The 15,122-nt window shown below is 44.7% G+C and overlaps 1 protein-coding gene and 1 long non-coding RNA gene across 10 annotated transcripts in view; one reads left to right on the top strand and one right to left on the bottom strand.

Moving 5' to 3' along the window:
* ZZZ3 (zinc finger ZZ-type containing 3) overlaps positions 1 to 15,122 on the bottom strand; it is a 120,749-nt gene that overhangs the window by 56,093 nt on the left and 49,534 nt on the right. The window lies entirely within an intron of this gene.
* On the top strand, positions 1,438 to 13,909 carry LOC142830570 (uncharacterized). Its single transcript, XR_012905929.1, has 3 exons — positions 1,438 to 1,569; positions 10,177 to 10,272; positions 13,780 to 13,909. It is a non-coding gene; the product is annotated as an uncharacterized LOC142830570 (long non-coding RNA).

Genomic DNA, 15,122 nt, shown 5'->3' on the forward strand with positions numbered 1-15,122 from the left:
AATTACTGTATAAAATATTAACTTATTTAGAATTTAAAATGTAACACACAGCAAATAATGAGATTGCTGTTTAACAGAAATCAATTAATCAGATCAAATATTTTCTCTTGGCCAGCTGTATTTTTCTCAGCTCAGATGCATTCAGGTAGCACTGCTAGATTTCAGGTATGGCTTGAAATCTTTTTTACTGACTGGCAAGATACAGTATATGGGCACAAAGTATTCTGAGGAACATCCAAGACTTAAAATACACACACACACACACACACCACACACACACACGACAGAAAACTGAGTGAGAGATTGATGTGGCTCCAAGTCAGGGACTAACGGAAAATAGGGAAAGAGAAGATGAAAAGGGTGCTTATTCTTGGTCCCCATTAACAAACATACAAAACAAACACTTACTAATTTCACATCCACAGATTTAAAAATGACTGCACCTAGTATTGAGCATTTGACTAGTTTAATATTGTAAAATTAGAAGACATAACCAGTGCTGCTTGGGTCTGGCCCAAGGAGGGAGCGGGGGACGGAAGAGAGAAGAGGACAGAACTGGCCTCCTGCTGGCGCACCCTGGGCTATCCTGGATTCAGAGATGAGGGGCGGGTCCACAGTCATCGGGGGGAGTTCAGCCACAGCACATGCAGGGGAAAGGACTTGGCCCCAGGGTTTGTGGGGGGGGGGGGGGCAGGGTTTGGGCAGGCTAGGCTGCAGTGGCCACTCTGGGCAGCCCAGTGGTGTAGGGGGGGTGCTGCCAGTGGCTCTTATGGGGGGGCAGTCGGGCTGGGCTGTCTGGCCCCGGTGGTGCTACCCGAAAGATTGGAAGCCAGGGCTACAGCAGTGGGGTTAAGGATTGGGGTTTTAGCTAGGAACGTCACTTAATGACAGGCAAGCTGACAGAACCCCATTCCCAGTTGGCCACCTTGGTTGCGCAGCTGCCCGCAGAGGTCACTCTGCAAGATAGCTCTCCCCTGTGCTTGCTGGCCCCAGTGGTGAATGTGAGGATTGCATTCCCCTCACTGCTCCCTTCTTTTCCAGGTTACAGAAAACTATTTTCCTGGCACAACCAAACTCTGACTCTTGAATGAGAGTCAACAAACATCCATAGAATCCATAGAATCATAGAATACTAGAACTGGAAGGAACCTCAAGACACATCAAGTTCAGTCTCTTGGCCTCACATCAGTACCAAGCACCATCTAGACCAGTGTTTCTTAAATTTTTTAAGACCAAGGAACACCAAACAATTTTTTTTAAATGGGGAATACCAAAGATTTTTTGTTGAGAATGAGGGGGGGGGAGAAAAAAAAAAAGGTGTGTAGGTGGGGGGGAAGTTATTGAGGGGGAAAAAAAGGGTTGCCTGCCCCTTTAAGGGTGGCCATTTGGAATTCTGTTGCTTTCCGTGGCACACTTCCAACTGCCTCCACCGTGGAACACAGTTTAAGAAACACTGATCTACCCAATCCCTTATAGACATCCAACAAACCTGCTCTTAAATAGCTCCAGTGATGGAGATTCCACAACTTTCCCCAGGCAATTTATTCCAGTGTTTAACCACCCTGACAGGTAGGAACTTTTTCCTAATGTCCAACCTAAACCTCCCGTGCTGCAATTTAAGCCCATTGCTTCTTGTCTTATCATCAGAGGCCCAGGAAAACAATCTTTCCCCCTCTTCCTTGTGGAACTGGTGGCCGGGAGCCTGAGTGGGCCCAGCAGCTATGGGGCTGGCAGACCAGCTGGGGCTGGCAGTCAGCAAACTGGCCAGCAGGGGGCAGGCGACAGTGGGCCAGCATACCACGCAGGGAGGGTTGTAGCGGGGCTGGAAGACTGGCCGGGCTAGATGCAGAGCCATTCCAAAGGAACAGTGGCCAGGGCCAGCACTGGAATTGGGTAAAGGAGCTAGGATTGTCCTCTCCTAGTCCAACAAACTCCCTCGTCTGGGACCAGTTAGGTCCTGAGAGTGCCCAAGCAGGGAGGCCCAACCTATACTATGAAAAAAGCCCTAATTACTGTATTACTTAAATGAAGCAAGGGTACACAAAAATTTAATATACAGGCAGTCCCCGGGTTACGTACAAGATAGGGACTATAGGTTTGTTCTTAAGTTGAATTTGTATGTAAGTCGGAACTGGCTCCAGATTCAGCTGCTGCCACTGAAACTGACCAGGGGCTGACTACAGGAAGCCGGAGGCAGAGTTGCTCTGCCCCCAGCTTCCTGGAATCAGCCTGATCAGTTTCAAGAGCTGCTGAATCTGGAGCCTGGGACAGAACAGCTGGGGCGCTGCCCAGTAGGTTCCCATAGGAGCAACCCGGCAGCACCCCAGCTGCTCTACCCGAGGCGTCCCACAACAAAAGCCTGGTCTGCTGGGGGGTGGGGGGGGGGGGGAGAACAACTAGCTGCGCCCTCTCCCCCCCAGCAGACCAGGGACACCCAAGCAAAGCCGCCGCCTGGGCGGCTTTGCTCCTGTCCCCCTGGTCTGCTGGGGGGGGGGTCCAGCAAAGCCGCTGGACCCCCCCCAGCAGACCAGGGACACCCAAGCAAAGCCGCCGCCTGGGCGGCTTTGCTCGTTTGCCCAGGAGCAAAGCCGCCCAGGCAGCGGGACCCCCCGCCGCCTGGGCGGCTTTGCTCCGGTGTCCCTGGTCTGCTGGGAGGGTCCAGCAGCTTTGCTGGACCCCCCCAGCAGACCAGGGAGACCGGGAGAAGCTTTTCTCGCCCCGGAGGACACAGGTGGCGACCCGCCGCCCGTGAGCTCCGGGGCAAGAAAAGCCCCGTTCATAAGTGCGGATCCAACATAAGTCGGATCCGCCTAAGTCGGGGACTGCCTGTATATCCCATCTCTTTAAAACAATCTATTATATATTTGAGAGCCTTTGTCTGTCTGTCCATTTGTTCTCAACTCCTCCTAAATGGTAAGAGCTAGGATCACCAAAAATGGTATACAGCTTCCTCTTACCATAACTTAAAGCAAGATAAGGATTTGGTTGTGGCAGGAAAACAGGATGTGCCTGGAAAAGGATTGCTTTTCATAAAGCCATACAGAAAAGAGAAAGAATCAGCTGACAGGTGAAAGGGAATGGATGGGAGTGAGCCCCCTCCAGCTGGCACTGCTCCAGCACTGAGCCTCCCATCAGCCAGGCGCCCTTTAGGAAGGGGGGAGGGGCCCGAAGTGAAATCCCATAGACTATTTGATTAATCAAAATTTAACATCCCTACTGGGGAGCGCATGAACCTGGACCTGCCCCAGCTGAGGGTCATGTACCTTCTTCCTCCATCTGTGCTCGCTAGAGCTGCAGTGACCATGGAAAGAGACGCAGTAACCACCATGTAAAAGAAGCAGTGAGGGACAAAAAGGCATCTTTTAAGAAGTGGAAGTCCAATCCCAGTGAGATAAATAGAAAGGAACATAAACACTGTCAAATTAAGTGTAAAACTGTAATGAGAAAAGCAAAATTTTTTTTGGAGCAAATGTTAACAAATCACCAGGACCAGATGGCATCCACCCAAGAGTTCTAAAAGAACTCAAATGGGAAACTGCAGAACTGTTAACTGTGGTTTGTAATTTATCCTTTAAATCGGCTTCTGTACCTACTGACTGGAAGATAGCTAACGTGACACCAATATTTAAAAAGGGCTCTAGAGGTGATCCTGGCAATTACAGACCGGTAAGTCTAACTTCAGTACCGGGCAAATTAGTCGAAAAAATAGTTAAGAATAAAATTGTGAGGCACATAGAAGAACATAATTTGTTGGGACAAAAGTCAACATGGTTTCTCTAAAGGGAAATCCTGTCTTACTAATCTATTAGAGTTCTTTGAAGGGGTTAACAAACATGCGGACAAGTAACAAAGTAACAAACATTACTTAGATTATTAAGTAATCTAAGATATAGTATACTTAGATTTTTCAGAAACCCTTTGACAAAGTCCCTCACCAAAGGCTCTTGTGTAAATTACATTGTTATGGGATAAGAGGGAAGGTCCTTTCATGGATTGAGAACTGGTTAAAAGACAAGAAACAAAGGGTAGGAATAAATGGTAAATTTTCAGAATGGAGAGAGGTGTCCCCCAAGGCTCAGTCCTAGGACCAATCCTATTCAACTTATTCATAAATGATCTAGAGAAAGGGGCAAGCAGTGAGGTAGTAAAGTTTGCGGATGATACTAAACTGTTCAAGATAGTCAAGACAGAAGCAGACCGTGAAGAACTTCAAAAAGATCTCACCAAACTGAGTGACTGGGCAACAAAATGGTAAATGACGTTTAATGTGGATAAGTGTAAAGTAATGCACGTTGGAAAAAAATAACCCCAACTATACGTATAGTATTATGGAGGCTAATTTGGCTACAACAAATCAGGAAAGAGATCTTGGAGTTATCGTGGATAGTTCTTTGAAAACGTCCACACAGTGTGCTGCAGCGAGCAAAAAGGCAAATAGAATGTTAGGAATTATTAAGAAAGGGATAGAAAATAAGACACAGAATATCTTACTGCCCCTGTATAAAACTATGGTACGCCCACATCTTGAATACCGTGTTCAGATGTGGTCTCCTCACCTCAAAAAAGATATTTTGGCCTTGGAAAGGGTTCAGAAAAGGGCAACTAAAATGATTAGGGGTTTGGAACGGGTCCCATATGAAGAGAGGTTAAAGCGACTGGGACTTTTCAGTTTAGAAAAGAGGAGAATGAGGGGGGATTTAACAGAGGTATATAAAATCATGAGTGGTGTGGAGAGGGCAGATAAAGAAAAGTTATTTATTTGTTCCCATAATAGAAGAACTAGAGAACACCAAATGAAATTAATGGGTAGCAGATTTAAAACTAATAAGCGAAAGTTCTTCTTCACACAGCACATAGTCAACCTGTGGAACTCCTTGCCAGAGGAGGCTGTTAAGGCTAGAACTATAGCAGAGTTTAAAGAGACGCTAGATAAATTCATGGAGGCTAGGTCCATAAAAGGCTATTACCCGGGGGTAGGAATGGTGTCCCTGGCCTCTGTTTGTCAGAGGCTGGAGATGGATGGCACGAGACAAATCGCTTGATCACTGTCTTCGGTCCACCCTCTTCGGGGCACCTGGCGCTGACCACTGTTGGCGGACAGGCTACTGGGCTGGATGGACCTTTGGTCTGACCCAGTACGGCCATTCTTATGTTCTTATGCGCTTCTCACCTTACCCTAAGCTGGTGCATTGAGAGAGGGCTGGGGTAGTTCTCTCTTGCCAGAGCAGCCTGCATACTGAACTCCTCCGTCCCCAGTGCCACCCCAGAACAATGATTTTAAAATGAAGAAAAACAAAAATTGAATTAAGGACCCACGCAACACCAGGGAAATCTAGTATTGATATAAAATACTTTCAAAGTATTGGCTAAGAAGCTTGGAAAAGTAACGAGCAATACAGTTCACTCCAGTCAGATAGGTTGATTAAAAGAGCCTGGTTCAGATTAAATATGTCAGTTGATTAACATTATGGCATTCCCATGAACACTCTAGAAATTCCCTATGGAATGATTTCGTTCAATGCAGAGACAGCTTTTGACATAGTGAACTGCCTGAATCCTCCCTAGATGAATTTGAGTTTGTGTAGATCCTTAATTTCATGATGTGTGCATTACAACTCCAACTCTCGTATCCTATCAAACTGCACAATATCCTCCCCTTCCCTGTTTCAGGGAATTAGGCAGGCATGCCCCATCGTGTTCAATCTAGCATTAAAACCACGTGCTATACTAAATAAGGAACAGAAAGGTATTTGAGGGATCAAATCAGGCACTCAGAACTAAGGTTGTTAGCTACTATGTAATTGAATAGTCATGTAACCACATGAAATCTTAGTGGTTTCACGACTATTCGACAACCCCCACTCTCAGGGAGCCCCCTGTCACCCTATGCTGCTGCCTCTGTATCAGAGGAAGCGGGGGGGGGGGGAGAGAATGCATGTAATCGACAAGATTAACTGATAAGACTAAGCTTATTGGTTAATCATACAGTAGACTACACATTGACATCTCTACTCAGAACACAAAAATCTTTCTGTATCAAGAGGTCATTCTACTAATTATCAAAAATCTGAGCCAGTTTAGTTCAAATATTCTACAAACAATATACAATTTTGGTGCATTCTCTGGTAACAAGACAAATTGGGTAATTCAGAAGCTAAAAGAGGATCTTCCTTGGTCTAGATAGCAGTTGCTCTCCAATAGGGACATCTAGATGGCAACAGATAATCCTCAGACATCTTGGCATCCTGTTCCCTAAGGAAATTAAAAACTGTCAAGGTTAAAATAGTCCCATTAATCATGCAGTTAGCAAACAAATTTAAATAGATGGCAGGCACTTCTTCTCTCCCTTTAGGGAAAAAAATAATCAAAATGAAATCCCCTAGCTGTATTCTTGGTTTCATTTTACCAACAATCACCATTATGAGTAAAGTATCAGAGGGGTAGCCGTGTTAGTCTGAATCTGCAAAAGCGACGAGGAGTCCTGTGGCACCTTATACTTTACTTCAGTTAGTCTATAAGGTGCCACAGGACTCCTCGTCGCATTATGAGTAAGTTTTTTTTGTGGGTTATACAACAAACCCAGAAAAGGTGGCTTTAAATTTATCAACCTTGAACACATTACCATCAGACAATATTTCTTAGCCAAAGCCACTCCGTGGCTGATTCCTTTGTTCTGGAGAGCCCCAGATTGGCTTCATCAGGAAGCAAAATTCATTGCTCCTTTACCCCTTTCCAGTGTGCTGCACTTGAATTATCAATTCCCTAAAGAATTATCATCAACTACAGTATTATGGAAGCCAGAAATACTTGGCATGGCTACTAAATTTAAAAATCATTCCCTTCTACATAGCAAAGCATCAACTTGGGATAGCTTGAAACTCTGTATAGCGGAACATCCCATCATTTACTCAGATTGAATTAGGAAAGGGATTTTGACCATCAGTCAATTTGTTGAAAACAATACCTTTCTCCCTCTTAAAATATTAAAGGGTTCAATCTAGGAGGAGGAATAGGAATATATCCAACTTGAACGTACCATCTACAATCTGTGTGGCTACAATGCCTGGGCTACCACAACACAACTGAACTGTTTCTATTTTTTCAAATATTACCCAGACATAGTATGCAGACAAGGTCAGAAAAATCTGAATTAAACACAGGTTCTCTAAAACAGAAATAGAAATAGCAACTATGTCAATTATGATCTGCTAACCAATGGAAACCAGTTTTAGTCAATTCTTTGAACAGTTCCTTGGACCTCCATTTAAGATTAATCCGGCAGAAGAGCATATGGAAGTTGCACTGGTACCCTCTTTGATTCGTCAAACCAGGTGCCTCTAAAGCAAATCTTACCAATGTTGATGCTATTATTCAGCACATATTTACTTAATCCATATGCTCCTGGAATGCTGCTATACTTGTATGTTTTGGGCAGAATTCAATTGCAGAGTTAATTTTTTTCCTATGAAATAAAATTGTGTTACCAGATACACGTTATCTTAAATCTAAATCTAATAGGAAGCTGAATAAATGTGCAAATTATTAGTGCTTGATAGTCAGACTTCGATAAAAGACTAGTTTACAAAACTGGAATTTCAAAAAAAGATTAATAGTTGAGGACTTAAGCACAGACATCCTAAGTTTGGCCATCATAAACATAATTGTATACTCTAACAAATACTCAAGAAAAATTTTCAAATATAGGATGACTAAGGAATTATCTGCATGATCCTAATAAATGTATGGGCCTCTCCCTCTCCTCTCCCTTTCCTCTCTATCCACTTCCTTCCCTTCCAATCTCTATCCCCTTCCTCTGAATTCTGCTTCTATTCTTTGTCATATCGTAATAATGACAGGGGAGGGATCACGTGAGGATTACCTGTTGTGTTCCCTCTCTCTTGGGCATCTGGTATTGGCCACTGTCAGCAGACAGGTTACTGGGCTAGATGGACCATTGGTCTGACCCAGTTTGGCTGCTATTATGTTCTTAATAATTTTATTTAACCTGGTTTAATTTTTATAAACAAAAGCTGTTTATCTGTAAATTGTATAGTACAAATAGTTGATTTATATTTGAACCATTCACATTTTTATAAATAAATGTTCCAAGTATAGGTAAAGTTAAATAACAAAGTTGATTATTATTATGAAACATTTATGTACTATGAGAAGTTTATGGATAGCTTATATGTTTGGTTTTTCTGCTTATTTTAAAATGTTAATAAAAAGTTAATAGAGTCCATACTAGGGATGTAATTGCGTAGCAAATTAACCGATAAGCAAAAGCTTATAGGTTAATGCTACAGACCACATGCATTCCCCCTCCCCCCCCATCCTCTTGCCGGTAAATTTTTAGCAGCCTGGCTCAGTTCTGGCTCCCACCAGGTCCAGAACCTTCCCCTGCTGTGGCTCTGCACTTAAAGTGTATTAGGAGCCAGGTGGGCAGGCTGCCCAGCTCAGTTCCAATTCACACCAAGTCCAGGAGCTTAGACACACACACCCCTTAGACAGGGGCTGCTGCTACCCCACACTGCTGCCTCTTTACCAGAGGCAGCAGTACTGGGCAAAAGTCAGCCGGTTCAGAAGTGGAGCTGATTTTTAAAGTGGCTCTCCACATGGACCAGCTCATGCCTGGCTCCACCCCTGGGAAATAAAGAATAGTCGACTAACCAATAAAAATGTATGAAGTTACTCAACTATTAAATTAACTGATATTTAACATCCCTAGTCCACACCAAATGAGTCATGTACCATAGTTAGGGTTAGAATGTTACATATCATTTTGACAGATAAAATTGAAAGAAAATGCTTAAGAATAAATATTATCAATTTACATTTTCACAAATATGGAAAATCATGGGGTCAGACATTAACTATTTAATGATAGAGCGAAGTTACTCACCTTGGTGCAGTAACTGTCGTTTTTTGAGATGGGCCCCCCCCCCCGTGGGTGCTCCACATTAGGTGCTGGGCTTGCTCTGGCGCCGCAGGACGGAGATGTCTAAAGCCGTAGTCAGTCGAATCGTGCATGTGCAGGCCTTGCGGTGTTCGCGCTCTCCCACGCTGCGTGATCCAGTTTCATCCAGTTCCTCTGGACCCGCCTCAGGATCTGCAAAGAAGGAAACAGACTCCGAAGCGGGGAGGTGGGTGGGTAGTGGAGCACCCACGGGGACACACATCTCGAAGAACGACAGTTACTGCACCAAGGTGAGTAACTTCGCTTTCTTCTTCAAGTGATGTCCCCATGGGTGCTCCACATTAAGTGACTGAGTAGCAGTACCCACCCGAGAGAAGGAGGTGCGATTCAGAAATTAAAGAGTATGTAAGAAGGAGAGCACTGCAGATGCTACAACAGTGTATGACTGCCATTGTGTTTGAATAGCGCAGTGCTTGGCGAATGTTTGAAATGAGGACCACATGGCCGCTCTACATATGTCAGGGAGAGGGACACCTTTTAAGAAGGCAGTAGAGATAGCCACTGCCCTCGTCGAGTGGGCTCTTGGGTACTGAGAAAGGGGTACATTTCGTGTCACAACACTGGGTTACACAGGACACTATCAAGTTGGAGATTCTCTGAGAAGATAAGGGCTGTCCTTTGGAACGTTCAGCAAGGGATACTATCAACCTGTCAGTTCTTCTAAATGGTTTTGTATGTTCCAAATAAAAGGCTAGAGCCCTAAAGACATCTAGTGTATGAAGGGTTGCCTCATGAAGTGAAGTGTGTGGTTTTGGATAAAAAGCGGGTAGAACTATCAGCTTAAGGTGAAATTCCGAGCAAACCTTAGGAATAAAAGCTGGATGGTGTCTCAAAACAACCCTACCTTTGTTAAAGACGGTGTAAGGAGGGGATGCTGATAATGCTGTGATCTCACTGGTTCTATGTGCCGACGTGATAGCAATGAGGAAAACCAACTTCGTGGTGGTTCAAAGAGGTATGGTGGCTAAAGGCTCAAAAGGTGGAGTTGTTAGGGTTGAAAGCACCAAGTCCAAACTCCAGAGGGGGGCAGGGGCAGGGGCAGGAGCATGCAAGGGAGGGTTCAGATTCAGCAGTCCCTTAAGAAACCTTTTAGTAATGAGGTGAGTCAATAACGAAAAACCCTCTATGGGTTGCCGAAACGCAGTCAGCGCCGAGAGATGGACTCTTAAAGAGGATAAGGCTAGACCATTCTGTTGCAGGTGCATTACACAGTCCAGGATCGTGGAGATCGGAACTAGCTGGGGATCCATATTGCGTTCAGAACACCATAAAGTAAAATGTCGCCATTTGGAGAGGTAAGTGATGTGCATATTCTGTTTTCTGATATGTATAAGTTTGTTTTTGACACTGTCAGAGCATAGGGCCTCAGAAGGGTTCAACCAACTAGGTACCAGGCTGAGAGGTGAAGAGTAGGCAATTGCGGATGCCCGAGAGAGCCGTGTTTCTGGGTTAGGAGGTTCTGGATTAACGGTACACTGTATGGTGGACGTTGTGCAAGTCACAGGTGGAGTGGATACCAATGTTGGCGAGGCCACTCTGGTGCTATCAGAATTACCAAGGCTCCATCGCATTTGATTTTCTGTAGGACTCTGAAAATAAGAGGGATAGGTGGAAAAGCATACATGAGCGGACCTTTCCAATTGAGGAGAATAACGTCCCCTAAAGAGCGGCGACCTAGGCCTGCTCTGGAGCAGAAACGGTGACATCTTCTGTTGTTGGCAGTAGTGAATAGGTCTATTTGAGGGGTGTCCCAACGACAAAAGATATAATGGAGAACCTCACGATCAATCTCCCATTTGTGGTCCATCGCAAAATTCCAGCTGAGAGAATCTGCCATCGTGTTGCCGGTGCCAGGTAAATAGGACACCAGAAGGGTAGTGCCGTTGGCAATGCACCAGTTCCATAGCCAGATTACTTCCATACACAGTGAGCGGGATCGCGCCTGCCTTGGTGATTTATACAATACATGGTCGCTATATTGTCCATAAAGACGCCCACTGTGGAATTGTGGAGATGTGTACGGAAGTGTCTACAGGTATTCGCAACTGCTCTCAACTCGAGAAGATTTATATGCAAGAGACACTCCTGTGGCGACCAGCGACCTTAAACGGAGAAGTTACCCATATGAGTGCACCAGCCAATTAAAGAGGCATCTATGGTCATGTGTCAACAAGGGGGCAGATGCTGAAATGGAGTGCCTGAAAGCAAATTGTCATCTACTGTCCACCAGTGGAGTGAAGACTTGACCCTGGACGGGACAGTGATGTTCTTGCATACGTCGTGTCTGGTGGGGTCGTATATTGTGATCAGCCAGTGCTGTAACGGTCAAAAGTGTAGCCTGGCATGGAAAACAACGTATGTCGTGAAGGCCATATTACCTATTAGTTTGAGTACTGTAATGACTTGTACCGAATTCTTGTAAAGAAGTGCGTCTAGTAGGTCTTGCATTGTCTGAAATCTGGAGATAGGTAGATATGCCTGTGCTGTAAGTGAATCGAGATGAGTGCTTATAAATTCTAGGCTCTGAGTAGGGATCAAGGTGGATTTGTCTTCATTGAGAAGACGACCTAATAGGCAGAAAGTCTCAATAGTGGTTCGCACCATCTCTGCTGTCTGTATGGACGAAGTTCCCTTTATTAGACAATCATCCAGATAAGGATATATGACAATGACAATGCGCTGCAAGTGAACAGCAACGACTGCAAAAGTCTTTGTAAAAACTCTTGGTGCAGTTGCAAAACCAAAGGGCAGCACCCGATACTGGAAATGGTCTGTGCCAATCTTGAAGTGTAGAAATTTTCTGTGAGCGGGATAATTTGTCACATGGGAATAGGCATCTTTCAGGTTGAAAGCAGCAAACCAATCGCCTTGTTCTAGAGCCAGTAGAATGGAAGCTCAAGTCACCATCTTGAAGCGTTGTTTTTGTAGATATTTGTTTAACTGGCGAAGGTCTAGTATGGGTCTCCATCTGCCATTTTTTTTTCTCTACCAGGAAACAATAGGAATAGAATCCTCTCTCTTGAAATTTGGATGGGACTTCCTCTATTGCGCCTATGTAGAGAAGATGGAAATTTTCAGCCCGTAGTAGGGCATTGTGAAAAGGGACAGGGATGGTGGGGTTGTAGGTGGGGGAGAAAGGAATGGGATGACATAACCTGAACAAATTATCTCTAAGACCCGTTTGTCGGTTGTGATGTTGGCGCATTGGTCATAGAAGGGCCTTAAATGATGGTGAAAAATGTGACCGAGTCTCTGCAGGGGTGGGTGCTTGCTCCTGACCAAAATATCAAACATGCTGCTTGTTGCCAGGGTGCGTTTGCATGCGGTTATTTTGGTTTCGGTGTCTCGTTGGTCTTTGACATTGATTCTTACGTGGTTAGTCAACCTGCCGATGTAGTGGTTGTCAGTGTTGTCTAAAATGGAAGTAATTGCAATGCCTCTGAAATGGTGTATATCATTTCCATCTGTATGGTGGAGTGTACATGCCAAGTGACGGCAAGGTTGTTATAGTGTCCTTGCGGAATGCAAGACTGAATCAGTCTTTTCTCCAAATAATGATTCTTTTTCAAATGGCAAATCCTCCACTTTGGATTGCAAATCCTTTGGCACTCCCACTGCTTGAAGGAATGAAGCCCTGTGCATGACCACAGCTGTGGCTGTGGTGTCCACTACATCCATAGCAATCTGGAGGCTGGTACGGGTGGCAGCATAGCCCTCTTGGACCACAGATGGAAGGAGAGGCCTCAGATTCAGGAAGGGCCTCTATCAGGGCTGTCAGCTTTGCATAATTATCAAAATTATGGTTTGATAAATGTGCGAGGTAGTTACAAATGTGCGAGGTAGTTACCGATTCTCAGGAGAACAGTAGACGATGTATACACTTTTCTCCCAAATAAGTCAAGCCTTTTTGTCTCCTTACCTGATGTGCTTGATTTATATTGAGGAGCCTTGGCCCGTTGCTGAGCTGCATCAAGTACCAAAGAATTAGGGTGAGGATGAGAAAACAAAAATTCAGATCCTTTAGGGGGTACAAAATATTTTTTATCAGCTCGTCTGTTGGTAGGAAGAACAGAAGCAGCAGTCTGCCAAAGCTCATTGGCAACCTCTAAGATACCCCTGGATGAGGCTATTGCCAATTTGGTAGTATGAATAATCTGCACATCTGCACCGGTAATGGTTTTGGGCATCTTCAAGGCTGAACAGGTGCTTGAAGCAGAAGTGCCCGACTTCAAGCTGGAGGTAGTTCTGCCACAACACGTCAAAGTCAGAGATCTACTCGGCGATGGCCTGGGTTTCTTAGGAAGCGTCCTGGATGGAGAGGAAGAGCTGTTTTGAGGGTGTTATGCTGGCAGAGGCGGGGAGGCTGATCAAGGTGGTTAGAGCGCCTTATCAAAAACGGATCATGCAGAGCCTCATTTCTCGGTCACACCGAACCCTGGCCATAAGTTTTGAGCAACGTACAGTTTTGTGGTACATGGCTCTCACCAAGACAGCGAATGCACGCAACATGGCCGTCAAAAGCAGGCATGGCATCGCGGCACAGGGAGCATTTTTTAAATCCAGGAGAACCCGGCATTGTGAGGATTACTCCAATTCCTTCCTTTTCTATTCCCTCTTCTTTTTTAACTATATACAAAATTAAGTAGTAACAGGGAGAGGGAAGGAGAACGAAAACTTAACAGAATAATGTTATGAGGAAAGAATTTTTTTTTTTTTTAAGAACGTGAACTGGTATAACAACTATTTAAGAACTATGTATAGAAGTAACAGGGAAATAACAGGTATTTTCTTTTCTCACAAAGCTGAAGGAGGAGGAGAGATGATTAGCTCCATCTGCAGCCTGAGGCGGTTGAAGAGGAACTGGATGAAACCGGATTGCGCAGCGCACGAGAGCGCAAATGCCACAAGGCGCCCTCCCCCGCACATGCGCGGTCCGACTGACTAGGCTTTGGACATCTCCGTCCTGAGGCGTCGGGGCAAGCCCAGCACCTAATGTGGAGCACCCATGGGGACATCACTCAAAGAAAAAAATTGGGATTCCAAAAAGTATAATCAAAGTTTACTAACATTTACCAATAAAAATCTAATCCTTCTAACATTAGGCCACATCTACACTACAATTTATGTCCACCTAATCTGTGTCAGCATACAAGCACTGCAGTTATTAAAATACTTGTGTGTATGTGCACGCTTTGCTCTGTGTGTTGGTGAAACGCATCCTCACCAGAAGAATTTGTATTCACTGAATTGTCATGTGGGACATTATGTAACAGCCCCTGAAGGCCAGAAATAATCGACATAAGCAAAGTTGTATCTTAACGGACACTGCATCAACCTAATTACATTGACCATGACTCTAGGCTGCTCAGAAAGGTGATATTACTAAGTCATAAGGAGGCACTTACATTGGTGGAAGACCAATTTAAATGAAAACACTTCCACAGATAGGTGAAAGCAAGGCAGCATGTCTCACCCTAACTAGATAGATCAATACTCAATCATATGATATAGGTTGGATCTTCCTGATCCAGCATCCTCGGGACCAGTTGCAATTTGCCAGACCAGGCGAGGTCCCCTGCCACTCGCCCCCCAGTCCAACGAACCTCCCTGCCGTAAGCTCAGCTTCCAGCCTCTGGCACCCTGCCTCCAGCTGGCTGTGCTGCCAGACCAGGCTGGACTTGCCAAACACTATCACCCCTCCCCAAGCCACACCACTATATCTCCCTGTCCCTGGGCTCTTTGGTCCAGGAATATCTGTGGACCGGATGTTGCCGGACAAGAGAATCCTAGTTTCGATAGTTACAACCTGTATTCTAATTTAGGTGGGCACCAAAAATACAGCTGCTACTTACCAGTCCTCATTGAGACCAACTAGGCTGGTTCAGATATACTAATTTTATTTTGGTGTAATTTCACTGCCTTCAATTGACTTAATTCTGATTTAATTTGACATACATGAGAGCAGAATTAGGACCTTCCCTAGTAATGGTATAAATAGTTTTGTTACTGATGTACTTTTCATAGAGTCTATGTATCCCAATGGTCAGTGCTTGTTACAAAACCCAGCTACAGAGCCTAGTACTTGAGGGCTTGTCTACACTATGGAGAAAATTGACCCTCTGGAGGCTGATCCTCTAGCATTCAT

This window comes from Pelodiscus sinensis, chromosome 9, assembly GCF_052426305.1.
Source record: "Pelodiscus sinensis isolate ZL-2025 chromosome 9, ASM5242630v1, whole genome shotgun sequence".
NCBI classification, from domain to species: Eukaryota; Metazoa; Chordata; order Testudines; family Trionychidae; genus Pelodiscus; species Pelodiscus sinensis.